Below are 16,226 nucleotides of genomic sequence, written 5' to 3'. Positions count from 1 at the left end.
TCAGGGCCGGTATAAATCACAAGCTAAATAGGCAGCTTACTTTATTTTATAGTTCAGTTTGTGATTTTGAGCATTATTTACTTGAGATGTTTATTTTATTATTTTTTATATAAAAGGCTATTTGTTCTGATGCCTGTTTATAATAAGATGGAAGTTTAAAATAATAACAATAATGTGCATATTTATTAAGCCATATAGCTTTCTTACAGAGTATGCATGCACACAGGTGCTCCTCCTAAGAGGCACAGTGAGATAGGGTGCTGGCGCAGTTGTGGATGCGGATACATACAAAGATGGAGTACGGATCGCGGGTCAGATACAAGTTAATTACTGTGGATGCGAATCCAAATTTTTGTATCCGTGCAGGGCTCTATTCATATGGTCCAGAGGCCGTATTAGTTGTATTGCTCGAGGATCTCCTCCTGGTGTTCGAGGAACATCAATTGTGCATGTTGATTCTTTAAGTCTGACAGCAGTTTTCACTATAGCTAATCAGAAAGGATTGTGGACATGACTGTGGTCCCTAGTAGAGGTAGGTAGATCTGCCCTTGTGGGTAACTGTTAGTCTCCTCTCCCGCCCCCCCAAGATGTCTTTGAAGGTAGAATTGGGTAATTGTTCTTCTGCACCTAAGGTTTCAGAGTAGCAGCCATGTTAGTCTGTATTCGCAAAAAGAAAAGGAGTACTTGTGGCACCTTACAGACTAACCAATTTATTTGAGCATAAGCTTTCGTGAGCTACGGCTCACTTCATCAAGGCTTTCTCATAATGGGGACAGGTTTCTATCCCCCTTTTCAACTCTTTATTTCTCCCTCTTCAATTTGTGCCACACATTTGAATGTGAGGAATTGTTTGAGGGGGAATCTGAGTTCAAGTTACCTGGCTTACTGTCTTTTAAATTGCACTACCACATTTAAGGTGTATTTTCAAGCTGCTTCCAGGGGCACTAGAGAGCATGGCTAGGTGCCTTTTTGAGCATTCCTATACAACGAATAAATATTAGGCTATCAAAAGGTTAGTGAGGAGATGTGGGTTCTGGCGCCTTTAGTATGCTGATAACACCTGGCTGTAGGTCTGATTATTTGCTACTCTTATACATAGTGTCTGATTTGAGATTGAGGCTTGAATGAGGGCTAACTGGCTGAGACTCAACCCTGATAAGACTGATCTAATACGGTTAAACCGGGGCAACATTCAGAAGAAATGGAAGAGATTTAACCATCCCCTTTGATAAAGGGAATGCACCTGCTGTTTATAAATCAGATTTCCGGTTTGGGGGTTTCTGGATGCTCAAGTAGTAGCTGTGCATGAGCTCTTTTTTCCCACCTGTGTTCAACAAGAAGAGTGTGGCTTTTTCTTTGTGGTGCAGAATTCATTTAAACTATGCACACCTTTGTTCCCTTGAGTTTGGAATCTCTGTAATGTGCTCCCAGTGAAAGTTTGGTGCAGGATGCAGCTGCCAGGTTACAAAGTGCCACTTCATATATCAAGTGAGTTACACTATTGCCCCATGAGCTACACTGGCTTCCAGTTGTGGTAGCTTTGAGGTGGAATTGGTGGTGTTTGTTTTGGATCTGTAAAGCCCTAAATGGTTTAGGGTGTGGTTTTCTGAGAAGCTGTCTCTCTCAATGTGATATGGCCATAAGGACACTTGAACTAACAGAGCTTTGGATTAATAGATGGAAAAGTCACCCAGAGAAGCAGGGCTTTTTCTGTACATGCTCTTCCAGTCTTGCACTCACTTCCCTTTACCCTTTGGTTCAGCAGAGCCTGAAATGTGTTGACTTTTAGGACATGTTGCAAGGATAGTCTTTATTAGAATCATAGAAATGGAAGGGACCTCAAGAGGCAGGACTAAGTATTATCTAGACCATCCCAAAAAGATATTAGGTTGGTTTGAATTGATTTGCTCATGACAAATCCATGCTGATTGTTACTTATCATCTTATTATCTTCTAGGTGTTTGCAAATTTATTGCTTAATTATGTGCCCCATTATCTTTCTGGGTGCTGAAGTTAAGCTGACTGGGTTAATTTGTGGGGTTTTGGAGAGGGGCCACTTGAGAAATATAGAGTGGCCTACACAGACCAACTCTTATTTTATGATAGGGTACATCTTTCCTATTTTGTGAGCTAAAGTTGACTTAGGAGGATGAGCTAGCATCTTCTGGAGTCTTGTTCTTTGGTTTCTACATTTTAAAACCAGCTTCAAGAGCCATGGAGAGGCACGTTTGGAGGAAATAAACAAGTAGTAAAGTTAATCAGCAACTCTAAGTAGCTTGAGTAATCCACAAATGGGTAATAATTTGGAAATGTAACTAACCATTCAAAGCCTCTTGATTCTGAATTTGGCTCTCTTTCATTACAATTCATTGCTTTCTGGAAAGCAGGTTGCAGAAACTAAGTGGATAATAACCACGGATCATACTGAAATACAAAGCTGGAGCGCCTCCACTGTTGGTGGAAGCTGGGAGTGCTGCTTTCATGCTGACCTCCTTCACATCCTGGAAGGTGCACCGGAACTGTGGGGTTTTTGTGGTGGTGCAGAGAACCAGCTGCTCTCCACCCCTTACTCAGCCTGTGGGTAGCCCAGTGGATATCCTAGCAAGAGTTAATGCTGCTTGACACCACCTTCCTGAGGGGATATTTTAAACAAACTCAGCCAGGTGACCATCATGGTATTATCCTGCTCTTCTGGGCCCCCCTCCTTTGGATTTTGGCCAGGGCAGTGGGGATCTTGTGAAAACGGTCATTAGATCTCTTAATGACTGAAATTTGGTCATTAAAATTTGGTGCTGACTATCGGCCTAGTTACTGGTTAAGAGGATCTGAGAGAGTGTTCAAAAATAGAGATGGAAACAGCTATGTCTGAGGGTCTTCTCATTCATTTATATAGTGTCATAAGCAGGGGGTGTCATTTCAGAAAAATTAATGTGGGGGTGGTGGAAAGTTGTGTCAGAATTCTCCTCTTCTACCTTCCCACTGAGGCTGCGGCTCCTTGTGGGGCAGGGTAGCAAGCCGGTCTGATCGCAGAGGGGGTTAGGGAGGTGGTAGGCCAGTCCTATCCCAGGGAGTAGGAGAGTTTGGGGTGGGGGGTCTTATCAATAGCTGGCGCAGGGCAGGGATTGGGGCCTGGCTCACTATGGACTTAGCTCCAGCTCAAGCTGCCACCACTGCTTCCTGTCCAGCTGGTTGGACAAGGGGTGATGTTGACAACATGACAATTAGGAGCCCCTGCCTGGCCCACGCCATAGCAACCCCCACAGGCCTGAGACACAAACTATGTTAAAAGAACATCGAGGTTGCAAAGCAATGAACTCAAGCTAGGAAATGACTGACCTTGCCTAGTATGTATTATCTGCTCTAATAAAAATGCGCGGGGAGCTGGCAAAAAGTTGTTCAGAATTAAGGTAGCCTGTGCAACCTTCATTCAGCCCCCTTATGCCTATGTATTTTGATAATCTTTAATTACAGATCACATATTAAGTTCTTCTGCTTGCACCCGTGGAGAAACTGGGAGCAGTATAAAGCTGTTATTTTCTATGTAGACCTGCCACTAGAGAGGGATGGAGAGATACTCATAATGAGTTTCACATCTATTTGCTAGACAGCAAAGGAATGTTGAGACTCAGCAATAATGGGTTCAATTCCAGGTTCTATAGGGGAAGTGTATCCTAGTGGTTAAAGACCCCTCTGCCCCTGTCCCCAGCTGTTCATATTTCTATATCCCAAGCTCCTACTCTTGTCTATCCCAGTTCCAGCCTCCATTCCCTGTTTCTCTCTGCTCCTCTCCCCTCTTGTTCCTCTCCTCGACATAAGCTTCTGCCCCAATTCTTGCCCCTCTGCATTTGAATCAGGTTGCTTCCTCCTTTCTCCTCCACACTGCCTGGGCATCAGCAGGGGGAGCATTGAAAGAACAGGAAAGACAGTCTCCCAGCTCTCAGTTCCGATGCCCCTAGCAGCTGGGAGGAGCAATTGTGGGGGGAAAGTCCTGATCATCCCTTGTACTCCCAGGATGTATCATGCTCAGTTGTTTTGTGAAAATGGCACATGCACAGTCTAGTCACACACACAAGCTCTGAAGGGGTGGAGCATGACCAGTGCCGATGGAATCGTTGGAGAATTTAGCTGCCAAATTCTAACAAGTTTCTACTGAGCAAGTTCAAACTGAGATTTTTTTCAGAGGCTTCTATCTTGGTCAAATTTGGGTGGATTTCACAGGGACATCACAAGGCACATCCTTGATACCAGGGGAACCCTGCTGCCCATTTCAAATCCCTACTCTAAAGCCCATAGATGCTAGAACTTCTTGGCTAAAGAGTTAGTTAGCAAAACAATAAGCAACAATAAGAGTCTTACAATGGAAAGTGTTCGGCAAACTTAACTATAGGCAGCACTACCTGGGCCATCTATAGTAATACAGTACAACATACTGTACCATGTTTTGGCATCAACATGGTGAAATGGCGAGATTTGTCAGTTTCACTGAGAGAGGGTTTTCTGAAGTAAGATTCCTTAAAAGGGAATTTTTTTAGTCACAGGCAGACAAGACACTTGATATTTTATGTTTTGTTTAAATCTCTTAAGAACTCTGTGATATTTCCATGGCTTCCAGGACAGCCATTCTGACTAGGTGGCTGTTTGCATAGTTATGGTGTTTTGATGTTAAAATGAAGATGGGAGGATAAAATTAAAAGTAAAATACACTTGGACTGAGGTTGAGATGGAAAGAGGAAACAAGGGTGGTGCCATGATATGGGGTTTACTACAAACCACTTAACCAGGGAGAAGAGGTGGATGAGGCTTTTAATAAACAATTTTAAAAAATCATCCAAAGCACAGGACTTGGTGGTGATAGGGGATTTCAGCTACCCAAACATCTGTTGGGAAAATAACACGGCAGGGCACAGATTATCCAACAAGTTCTTGGAATGTATTGGAGACCATTTTTTATTTCAGAAGGTGGAGCAAGGTAGTAGAGGAGAGGCTGTTCTAGATTTGATTTTGACAAATAGGGAGGAACTGGTTAAGAATTTGAAAGTAGAAGGCAACTTGGGTGAAAGTGATCACAAAATGGTGAGTTCATGATCTTGAGGAATAGTAGGAGGGAAAACAGCATGATAAAGATAATGGATTTCAAGAAGGCAGACTTTAGCAAAATCAGGGAGTTAGAAGGTAAAATCTCATAGGAAGCAAGTTTAAGGGGAAAAACCTGTTCAAGAAAGTTGGCAGTTTTTCAAAGAGACAGTGTTAAGGGCAGAAGAGCAAACTATCCCACTGTGTTAAAAAAAAAAAACAAAAAACAGGAAGTAAGGCAAGAGACCAACCTAGCTTAACCAGGAGATCTTCAATGATCTGAAATTCAAAAAAGGAGTCCTACAAAAAGTGGAAACTAGGTCAAATTACAAAGGATGAATATAAACAAGTGAATATAAACATAACACAAGTATATAGGGGCAAAATCGGAAAGGACAAGGCACAAAATGAGAGACATAAATGGTAACAAGAAAACATCCTACAAGTACATTAGAACCAAGAGGAAGATCAAGGACAGAGTAGGCCCATTACTCAATGAGAGAAGAAAAACAATAACAGAAAATGTGGAAATGGCAGAAGTGCTAAAAGACTTTTTTGTTTCTGTTTTCTCCAAAAAATGTTAGGAGCAATTGAACATCTAACATAGCAAATGCCAATGAAAATGAGATAAGATCAGAGGCTAAAATAGGGAAAGAACAAGTTAAAAATTACTTAGGTTAGATGTCTTCAAGTTGGCATGGTCTGATGAAATACATCGTAGAATACTCAAGGAGCTGACTGAGGAAGTATCTGAGCCATTAACGATTATCTTTGTAAAGTCATGGAAGATGGGAGAGACTCCACAGGACTGGGAAAGGGAAAATATAGTGCTCATCTATAAAAAGGGAAATAAGGACAACCCAGGGAATTACAGACCAGTCAGCTTAGCTGCAGTATCCAGAAAAATAATGGAGCAAATAGTCAAGCAATCAATTTGCAAACACCTACAAGATAATAAGGTGAAAAGTAACAGCCAGCATGCATTTGTCAAGAACAAGTCATGTCAGACCAACCTAATAGCTTTTTATTTGGCAGGGTATCAAGCCTTGTCAATAGGGGGGAAGTGGTAGATGTGGTATATCTTGACTTTAGTAAGGTTTTTTATATTCTTGCATGACTGTTTCATAAACAAACTAGGGAAATACAACCTAGATGGAGCTACTATAAGGTGGGTACAAAATTGGTTGGAAATCTGTTCCCAGAGAGTAGTTATCAAGTGGTTCACAGTCAAACTGACAGGGAATATCAAGTGGGGTTCCACAGGGATCAGTTCTGGGTCTGGTTCTGATCAATATCTTCACCAGTGATTTAGATAATGGCATAGAGAATACACATATAAAGTTTGCGGATGATACCAAGGGTTTGCATGTGCTTTGGAGGATCGGATTAAAATTCAAAATGATCTGGACAAAGTGCAGAAATGGTCTGAAGTAGATAGGATGAAATTCAATAAGGACAAATGCAAAGTACTCCACTTAGCAAGGAGCAATCGGTTGCACACATGCAAAATGGGAAATGACTGCCTAGGAAGGAGCACTGTGAAAAGGGATCTGGGGGTCATAGTGGATCACAAGCTAAATATGAGTCAACCAGTTAACACTGTTGCAAAAAAAATGAACATCATTCTGGGATGTATGAGCAGGAGTGTTGTAAGCAAGACATGAGAAGCAATTCTTCCACTCTGCTCTGCACTGGTTAGGCCTCAACTGGAGTACTGTGTCCAGTTCTGGGTGCCTCATTTCAAAAAAGATGTGGACAAACTGGAGAAAGTCCAGATAAGAGCAACAAAAATGATTAAAAGTGTGGAAAATATGACCTAAGAGGAAATATTGAAAAAATTGGGTTTGTTTAGTCTGGAGAAGAGAAGACTGAGAAAACAGTTTTCAAGTACTCCAAAGGTTGTTACAATGAGGAGGGAGAAATATTGTTCTCTTTAACTTCTGAGGATAGGACAAGAAACATGAACTTAAATTGCAGCAAGAGCTATTTAGGTTAGACATTAGGAAAAATTTCCTAACTGTCAGGGTAGTTAAGCACTGGAATAAATTGCCTAGGGAGGTTCATCATTGGAGATTTTTAAGAGCAAGTTAGACAAACACTTGTCAGGGATGGTCTAGATAATACTTCTTCTTCGAGAGATGTCCCTGTGGGTGCTCCACTTCAGGTCAAGGTGCATCCCAGCGCCTTCAATCAAAGATTTCTACAGCAGTAACCCTTTGGGCTGTGCACACGCTGTGCCTGCCTCTCGAACCATCAGTGTTCTAATAGCGCGTGCACAGCACGGGCTCCTCAGTTCCTTCTCTACCATCCCCGACTAGAGATGGAGTTCAGCAGTGCTCCTTGAGACTAGCTAGTTAGTTTGTTTCTCAGTTTAGTTAGATAGTTTCAGTCATTAGAATTACTACTTAGATAAGCTACATTAGCTGTTACTTTTATATCTGCGGTTTCGGACATGCCTGGCTCCCCAGGCTTCAAGAGATGCGCCTCCTGTAAGGATGCCATCCCCATCTCGGACGGGCATTCACAGTGCGTACGCTGTTTGGGGTAGTCTCATGTACCCCAAAAATGCGTCCACTGTAACAAATTGAAAGTGCGTATCCTCAAGGTCAGGGAGCTCAGGCTTAAAATGCTGCTCCTGGAAAACTCCCTCAGACCTGCCTCTGACCCTGGCCAGCAAACCTCTGTGACGCCCTCCAGAGGCAAAGGAAAAGCAAAAAAATGGCCAGCTTCCTCTCCCCTAAGGAGTCGTTCCTCTGGGAAAAAGTTAAAACTAGCTCTCCGGTCTCCGCTGACTCCGGCTCCACGGCTTAGCACCTTCCACAAGGCAGGCACCTCGGGCACCAACCATGAGTCAGCTGCCCCACTACACGGTGCCGAGGCTCAGGGCTTCCACTTGCCCGCCTCTTTCAGATCTGCTATGGCCACCTTTGCTAGTACGGTGCCGAGAGCACAAGCAGCGGCTGCGGCACCGTCCTTTGATCTTGTGGTGCCACTTTTACAGCTGCCACTTTCAGTACCGAGCCTCCTGAGGTCTCCTGCCACCCTTGCAGTGCCTACCTCAGGGGCTCCTACTCCGCAAAGCCAGCTTGCGCCCCCGGGACACCCTTCAGTGCGCCAGCAGACACCCAGCAGACTCTTCCTCCACCAGCTACACCGGCACTGGTTCCTCGTCACTCAGCTCCACCTCAGCTTTTACAGCCAGAGGATTTAAGGGTGTCCCATGCTCCTGACGCTCCTCTTCTCAGCACCAGCCTATCACCGGGTCCTTTAGCACCCTACCTTCAGTACTCCCCTACCACTTCAAGCCCCTCCAGTGAAGTGTGGGAGGAAGAGGAATATGATGACCAGCTGTTTTCCTCTCAATACTCTCCCCAGAGTCAGTTACCTACAACTGGGAGACGCATTTCAGCATGATCTCCATATTCTCAAAGCTATCCACACTGGTATGTCAATCCCTGGATGGGACCACCTATGCCGTCCCCTCCCCCCACCCCCCGGAGGCAGTGGCCACACTGGGGTCCATGGACCTACACCTCACACACTCAGGTCTTCCCCGGGCTGCGTGGAGGAAAGCTGTCAGACCCTCCCCACTGCCTGCTTATACTGAAACCCAGATAAGACCTGAAGTGGCCACCACCCTTACAGAGGACACTGCCCCACACACCTCTTCTATAGCGATAACAGCACAAGACGCCATGGTACCCCCACCACCTCCCACTACTGATGAACTCACTCACTTTCAAGAGTTGTTTCACAGAGTAGCAGAAGAGCTCAAGATTACCCGGGAGAAGGTACCTGAAACACACCATGAGCTTACCGATATCCTGCAAGCTACGACCTCCTCCAAAACAGCCCTACCAATTAATGGGGCCATTATGGAACCTGCTAAAACTATTTGGCAGACCCCAGCTACAATAACACCCACTAGCAAGAGATTGGACCGAAAATATTTTGTTCCATCTAAGGGTCCTGAGTTTCTATTTACACACCCCTCACCAAATTTGCTAGTGGTCGACGCGGCCAATCAGAAAAACAAATACCAACACTTCCGCTCCACTCCATGAGACAAAGATAACAAGAGACTGGACTCCTTCGGCCGCAAAATGTATTCTTCTTCCACTTTGCAATTTAGAGTAGTGAACTATGCGGCGCTCTTAGCAAAATCTGACCATAAAAATTATGCTAAGGTAATGCAATTTATTGATGATGTGTCGGAGGATAAACGACAACAATTTAAAGCAATGGTGTCCAAGGGCCAATTGATCTCCCACACAGCTCTTCAAGCCGTCCTCAATGCTGTGGACTCAGCTGCCAGATCCACAGCCATTGTCATGCGGCGGTCCTCGTGGCTTGCTTCTTCCTCCTTTCTGAAGAAGATACAGAATACTGTCGAAGATCTCCCTTTCGATGGAGACAAGCTCTTCACCACTACAACCAATGAGGTCCTTCACTCCATGAAGGATTCCCATGCCACTCTCCGATCCTTAGGCCTCCAAATACCTGCCTCAAAGAAGAGACAATATAGATATCAGCCATACCAACAACCGCAATACCATACCTTTGCGCAACATCCACCTTTCAGACAATATGATGCACAACAACAACAATGACATAGGCCCAGGAACCAATGACGTCGCCCTCCGCAAACAATGGCGACCCACCCTCCTAACCCAAATACACAAATTTGAAGTCTTGGTCGAGGGTATAGAAAACCTCGCACCCTCTCCAGTGTCAACTCCAGCCAACCATTTTTTTGGACACCGTTTGTGTCCATTCCTGGCCAACTGGTAAACCATCACTATGGACAGATGTGTCCTGGAAATTATCAGATTGGGTTATGCCATTCCCTTCCTCTCCTTACCTCCCACCCACTCTCCCACCCCATCCCTCTTCAGGGAACCCTCTCACGAACAATTGCTCTGTCAGGAGGTACAACATCTCATACATCTTGGAGCAATAGAGGAGGTACCCCCTCAACACAGAGGGAAAGGGTTTTACTTCCACTACTTCTTGATGGAAAAGAAAAGCGGCGGTTGGCGCCCTATCCTCAATCTTTGACGTTTGAACAAGTTCATCAAGAAACAGAAATTCTGGATGGTTACTCTCCCAATGATAATTCCAACGCTGGAGCAAGGAGATTGGTTTTCAACCCTCGACCTCCAAGACACATATTTCCATGTCTCTATCCACCCTGCCCATCGACGTTTCCTCAGGTTTGCTGAGGGAGCGCAATACTACCAGTACAGGGTTCTCCCTTTTGGCCTTTCCACCGCACCACGTGTCTTCTCCAAGATGCTAGCAGTTGTAATAGCCCATTTCAGGAAAAAGGGAATCCTTATATTTCCTTACCTGGACGATTGTCTCCTCAAGTCTCCCACTTAGTTAGAAGCGAACCACGCAACTCTTGCAACCCTTCACTGCTTCCACACCTTGGGCCTGCAAATAAACAAAAACAAATCTACCTTACAACCTACCCAATAAATCAACTTCACTGGTGCCCACCTTGATTCCACCACCAATCTTGCATCTTTCCCCCAGGACAGATTCCACACAATGGGCATCCTTATTACCCAGATACATGCCAGCCCACAGACTACAGTCCGAGATTCCCTACAGCTTCACATAAATTTGCTAGGGCTCCGGGCCGTACACAATGCCTGCCTCCATTTCCTCCATCTTCCAAAACCGCTGAATTCAAATCATGACCGACAACATCGTGTGCATGTTGTATGTCAACAGACGGGGGGAGCCCAATCACACTCCCTTTGCACAGGGGCAGTAGAACTTTGGAACTGGTGCCTTCAACACAACATCCATATCTCCGCCTCATACCTGCCAGGTTCTCAGAATACCACCGCAGACAACCTCAGCCGATCGTTCCCCTTACAGCACAAGTGGGAACTCAACAACACCATTCTTTCCAACATTTTTCAGACCTGGGATTATCCCCAACTGGAGCTATTCGCCACAGAAACAAACAAAAAATGCTCGACGTTCTGCTCCTGAGCAGGCCTGGGGAAACACTCACGGGGGGATGCCTTTAAGCTCCCTTGGACCGAGACACTCATGTACGCGTTCCCACCAATGCCTCTATTGCAGAGTAATTCAGAAGATATGAACAGACAGAGCCAACATCATTCTCATAGCCCTAGCTTGGCCCAGTCAACCGTGGTACCCCTTTCTCCTGTGCATGTCAGGCAAGCCACCCATTCCCCTTCCACCACTCGGCAACCTCCTATCACAACGCAGGGGACAACTATTTCACCCCAACGTACAATGTCTCCACCTGAGGGCCTGGCTGATCAATGGTTCTCTAATTCGGAGTTAACATGTTCGGACCAAGTACACACTGTCTTGCTACACAGCAGAACACACAACACACGCACTACCTACCTGCATAAATGGAAACTGTTCACATCTTGGTGCGCTGGCAAACAGACCTCTCCAGTTTCTGCTTCACTCCCACTGATGCTGGATTACCTGTTACACCTTAAAACATCTGACCTCTCTACAGGCTCACTCAAGGTCCATCTCGCGGCAATCACCGCCTTCCACTATAAGGTTGACAACGTAACGGTCTTTGCCCATCCAATCACCAAAAGGTTCCTGAAGGGCATCCAGACGTTATACCCGGATGTGAAACCGCCTGCTGCATCTTGGGATTTACACCTAGTCCTCAAAGCACTGATGGATACACCCTTTGAACCGATGGCTACCTGCTCCCTTCTCCACCTATTCATGAAGACTGCCTTCCTCATAGCAATCACGTATGCCAGACTAGTAGGAGAAAGGGGGGTGCTTATGGTGGACCCTCCGTATACCACGTTCTTCCACGATAAGGTCACACTCCACACACATCCAAGGTTCTTACCTAAGATAACTCTTCCTTTCACCTCAGTGAACCTATACACCTTCCAACATTTTTCCCAAAACCTCACACTAACCCCTTTGAAATGACAATGCACACTCTTCATGTTCGCAGAGCATTATCCTTTTACCTGGATAGAACAAAACTGTTTAGGAAAACGCCAGACTTTTTGTCTCTACTACTCAGCGCTCACAAGGAAATGCTATGTCTACACAGAGACTTTTCAAATGGATTCCTGACCGCATACGCCTTTGTTACCAACTCACGCAAATACACCCTCCTATGTCAATTAGAACACACTCTGCCAGAGTTGTCTCCACCTCCACGGCCTTTCTCCGTAACGTCCCACTGTCTGACATATGCAAGGCAGCTACCTGGGCATCGAACCTTATCTTCTCTCATCACTATGCTCTCATCCACACTGCAGCATCTGACACCAGATTGTGTAGAGCTGTCTTGTCAACAGCCTTCTTGCCTCATCTGAAGTCCCAACCATCCTAAGGGATACTGCTTTTCAGTCATCTGAAATGGAGCATCTCTCTCAAAGAAGAAGAAGAAGAAGAAGAGGAGGACGTTACTCACCCTGTGCAGTAACTGATGTTCTTCGAGTTGAGTGTCTCTGTGGGTGCTCCAGTACCCGCCCTCCTCCCCTCTACTTCGGAATTTGTAACACACTCTGTTGTAGAGAAGGAACTGAGGAGCCCGGGCTGTGCACGTGCTATTAGAACACCGACAGCTGGAGAGACAGGCAAAGCTTGTGCACAGCCCGTAGGGGTACTGCTGTAGAAATCTCCAATCGAAGGTGCTGGGATGCACCTTGACCTGAAGTGGAGCACCTACAGGGACCCTCATCTTGACAAACGTCTGTTACTGCACAGGGTGAGTAACCTCCTCGTCCTGCCTTGAGTGCAGGGGACTGGATTAGATGGCCTCTTGAGGTCCCTTCCAGTCCTACAATTTTATGATTCTGTGGCTGCTCTTTAAAGAATAAAGACAGAACCCTGGGAATTTTCATTAGATCATAGAAGTTAGAGATGGAAAGGACCCATTAGATCAGGGGTGGGCAAACTTTTTGGCCTGAGGGCCACATCGGGGTTGCGAAACTATATGGAGGGCCGGGTAAGGAAGGCTGTACCTCCCCAAACAGCCTGGTCCCCCGCCCCCTATCCACCCCCTCCCACTTCCTGTCCCCTAACTGCCCCCCTCAGAACCCCCGAACCATCCAACCCCCCTACTCCTTGTCCCCGACCGCCCGTTCCCGAGACCGCCCACCCCAACCGCTCCTCCAGGACCTCACCCTCTATCCAACCCCTCCTGCTCTTGGTTCCTGTCTGCCCCGTCCCAGGAACCCCGGTCCCTAATCACCCTCTGGGGACCCTACCCCCATCCAACCCCCCCCCCGCTCCCTGTCCCCTGACTGCCCCCTCCCAGGACCCCCCCAACTGCCCCCCTGGGACCCCACCCCCTATCCAACCCCCCCGCTCCCTGTCCCCTGGCTGCCCTGACCCCTATCCACACCCCCGTACCCTGACAGGCCCCCCAGGACTCCCACGCCTATCCAACCCCCCCCCCGACCCGTTCCCCATCCCCTGACCACCACCACCCCCAAACGTCCGCCCCATCCAACTGCCCCCTGCTCCCTGTCCCCTGCTGCCCCCTGGAACCCCTGCCCCTTATCCAACCCCCCTGCTCCCCACCCCCTTACCATGCCACTCAGAGCGGCAGGACTGGAAGCTGCACAGCCTGGCCGGAGGCAGCTGTGCTGCCCGTGCGGCGGCGTTGCTGCGGGGGAGGGGGAACAGCAGGGGAGGGGCTGGTGGCGAGCCTCCCCAGCCGGGAGCTCCAGCACCAGGCACGACGGTCCCGCGGGCTGTAGTTTGCCCACTTCTGCATTAGAAAATCAATCCAGCCCCTGCTCTTACAGGCTTGTTCTGTGTCACACATTTTCCCTAGCATTTTGTAAAATCTAGCTTTAGATTTCCAAAGTGGTGAAGCTTTCACCACCCAATTTAATATATATCAGAAGATCTATTTTTTTAGGGCTGTCAAACAATTTTAAAAATTGCTATTAATCGAAAGATTAAAAAAAAGTTGTGATTCGTCACAACTGCACTGTTAATAAAAGAATACCAATTTACACTTATTATAAATATTTTTTTACTTTTTCTACATTTTCAAATATATTTCAATTATAACACAGAATACAAAGTGTACAGTGCTCACTTTATATTTTTATTACAAATATTTGCACTGTAAAAAGATGAAAAAATCTACAAGTCAGAGCACGAAGAGACATACAATGTTTAGCATGTCCGGCACGTAAATACCTTGCAACACCGGCTACAACAGTGCCATGAGAATACCTGTTCTCACTTTTAGGTGACGTAAATAAGAAGCTGACAGCATTATCTCCCGTAAATGTAAACAGACTTCTTTGCTTTAGTGATTGGCTGAACAAGAAATAGGACAGGGTGGATTTTTGGCTATAAAGTTTTACATTGTTTTGTTTTTGAGTGCAGTTATGTGGAAAAAAATAATTCTACATTTATAAATTACACTTTCACAGTCAAGAGATTGCACTACAGTACTTGTATGAGGTGAATTGAAAAATACTATTTATTTTGTTTATCTTTTTTACAGTGCAAATATTTGTAATAAAAAGTAGTATAACGTGAGCACTGTACACTGTGTATTCTGTATGGTAATTGAACTCAATATATTTGAAAATGTAGAAAACAACTAAAATATTTATAATAAATGTAATTTGGTACAGTATTCTATTATTGTCTAACAGTGCAATTAAAACTGATTAATCGCAATTATGTTTTTTACTAGTTAATTTGTTTTGCATTAATTGCTTACGTTAATTTAAATGATATGCAATAGAACACACTCACTAGACCTCATTCTGCCCTCAAGTACACCTGTGCAAATCTGACTGAAGTCTTTGGAAGGTGTATGTGCATATTTGTCTGCGACATTGGGCCTAATTTAGAGATCTCTTATGAAGCACTTTGGGCCTTATATACAGCAGCGTAATAGTTATCACCATTATAGCCTGGTTAGGGTGGCCACCCATCCTGTAATTTAAGATTATGCCTTATTTGATGCCTATGTCCCAATGACCCATATACCTTAAGGAGCCATGAAGAAGCATTTGAAGAGATGAAATCTCTGAGACTAAATCTCCACTCACACAAGTTTTAACTCCATAAACATATAGTGTTAAACCAAAGTGCGTGGAGAATATGACCCAATGTTTTCATCCTACCAAATGCTTCTTTGGAGCTCCTTATTGGCTTTAGATCAATGTACATATTATTGATTTACACTAGTGTAACAAAGAGGAAAACAAGTCCCTGTGTTTTCAAGACCTAATCCTGCAAAGGATCATGCATTGTATGATTTTATACCATGAATGATATTGTCTCCCTTATTAGCTTTCTCCTGTTCCCTTCATATGGTTCTTCTTTATTTCCAAGCAATGTAGACTATCATCCTATGTAGATTTTTAATAAACAGATTTTATGCTGTAACACAGCAACACTTCTAACAGCCATTTGCTCCTTTTTATTAAGTAATTGTTTACCTAATTAATCTTTGTGAAGTATTTTGAATAAACTTGTTTAGTTTTCAAGTGGCATGAATCATAGTCTTCAAAATGGTGTGGGTTCCAATTTCAATGGACTGATTACAGTCTTTCAAGTAAACATGCCCCATTTTTTCTCTTTCAGCTTGTGGTTTTCCTTTGGTGAATTTAGGTTGTTACTAAACATTTGTAGTTCAGTGTTTTGTTACTTAAACATTTGTAGTTCAGTGTTTTAAAGTCCAGCGCTGTGGTGACCTCAAGATAGTGCAGTATGATATTATGACAATGTTAAATTCACCTCAGAAAACCCTGTGTCTGCTGCATAATCCCTGATCAATATCCTTTTGGACAGGGGAAAAACACGCTTTCATCTCTGGACTCCAAATTTTCCATGGATTACAAAAATGTGGAATCATTTAGTCTCCCACAGCCCACCCAGTTCTCAGCAGATCCTGAGTGTCTTGTCTTGTCTTCATTTCATAGAGTTTTGGGGTGGCAAAGGCTGTTGAAACTTAAATCTTCAGTAAAAATATTTTTGTTTGTTTTGTTTTCTCTTGGCAATTCCTCAGATATCTTCAATGTGGGAATTTGATAGTAAACAAAATAGGCCTAAATGCAGATCTTGACAATATTACCTCTGTGGCCACATTGTTTCTCATTTTTGCTCATTCAATTTCAAGATTTTGCTCATTCAAT

The 16,226-nt window shown here is 44.8% G+C and overlaps 1 protein-coding gene and 1 long non-coding RNA gene across 3 annotated transcripts in view; one reads left to right on the top strand and one right to left on the bottom strand.

Annotated features, from left to right (window-relative positions):
• The window catches only part of ADCY5 (adenylate cyclase 5), a 331,144-nt gene that overhangs the window by 148,465 nt on the left and 166,453 nt on the right, over nucleotides 1-16,226 (top strand). The window lies entirely within an intron of this gene.
• LOC119567311 lies at nucleotides 9,333-13,724 on the bottom strand. Its single transcript, XR_005227268.2, has 3 exons — nucleotides 13,647-13,724; nucleotides 10,423-10,509; nucleotides 9,333-9,573 (listed from the first exon to the last, which is right to left on the bottom strand). It is a non-coding gene; the product is annotated as an uncharacterized LOC119567311 (long non-coding RNA).

Source organism: Chelonia mydas, chromosome 11 (genome assembly GCF_015237465.2).
Source record: "Chelonia mydas isolate rCheMyd1 chromosome 11, rCheMyd1.pri.v2, whole genome shotgun sequence".
NCBI lineage: Eukaryota > Metazoa > Chordata > Testudines > Cheloniidae > Chelonia > Chelonia mydas.
Note: the sequence above shows the minus strand (reverse complement) of the source record. Positions and strands in the feature narration are given on the sequence as shown.